Genomic DNA, 1,201 nt, shown 5'->3' with positions numbered 1-1,201 from the left:
TGGAAACTGGTTCTCTTCTGCACCCTTAGGGTCCCAGACACTGAGCTCAGGTCTGTAGGCTCTGCGGGGAGCACCCTCACCTACTGAGCCATCTCACTGGGTTACACGTAAGCAAATGTAAGTAAATGTGAGCAAGTAAATTACAAACAATTCAGGATTAGGGGATGAAGTTCAAGACTGCTATGGGTAGGGTGTTAGCGTTCCCCCATGTTCCTGGGTTGAATTCCTCACCACTGATAGTACTGGGACCTCATGAGGGGGTATGACCCGCACAAGAGGCCAAGGGAACTGGTTTGTCCTTTCTACCATGGGGCACGGCAGCCTTAGAAGCAGATGAGGCCTTGCAGGGCACCAAATCTGCTGGTGTCTTTGTTTGCTTGTTTTTGTTTTTCTGATACAAGCTTTCTCTGTGTAGCCCTGGCTGTCTGGGAACTGGCCAGGGTACCCTGGAACTTGCATGCTTCTACTAAATACCTGCTGCCTTAAAAAGGCCAAAGGAGGCTGGGATGCTAGGCAGAGTAAGAGAGAATTCCCCAAAATGTTCTTAGGTTCATGCCTTTCTGAAGCCTCCATAACGCAAGGCGTGAAGATTCCACACTGCCTATCGGTATAGGCCTCACAGGGGAAGCAAAGAAAGAGAGTTGGGCCACATGATCATATCTAGACGGTAGGGGTTTTGTTTGCTTGTTTGTTTGTTTGTTTGTTTTGAGACAGGGTTTCTCTGTGTAACAGAGCCCTGGTTATCCTGGAATTTGTAGACCAGGCTGGCCTCGAACTCACAGAGATCTCCTTGCCTCTGCCCTCAGAGTGCCGGGGTTGAAGGCATGTGCCACCACACTCAGCTTACACTGTAAATCTTCCCTAGCACATCTGCTGCTGTTAGGATTAGGAGGGCTTGCGTCTTGAAACTGAACATAGTTACCAGAGCGTACAAGCTCCGCAGAGTGGGACTTGGCTGCTGTGCCTGTAAACTTCGTTCCAGCACCTGAACTGAGCAAACCCAGCCTTGTCCTGTGTCCCTCTGTGAAAATTCCCCACTGACTATAGGCCACTTCCAGGGTCCTTTCCCTAGTATGTCCTTGCCCCTTGACCCCATTTGCCAGAGTAACAGGCAGATTTCTGAGTTCGAGGCCAGCCTGGTCTACAAAGTGAGTTCCAAGACAGCCAGGGCTGCACAGAGAAACCCTGTCTCAAAAAAAAA

This window comes from Mus pahari, chromosome 23 (assembly GCF_900095145.1).
Source record: "Mus pahari chromosome 23, PAHARI_EIJ_v1.1, whole genome shotgun sequence".
In the NCBI taxonomy this organism is placed as follows: domain Eukaryota; kingdom Metazoa; phylum Chordata; class Mammalia; order Rodentia; family Muridae; genus Mus; species Mus pahari.
This window is presented reverse-complemented; position numbering follows the sequence as displayed.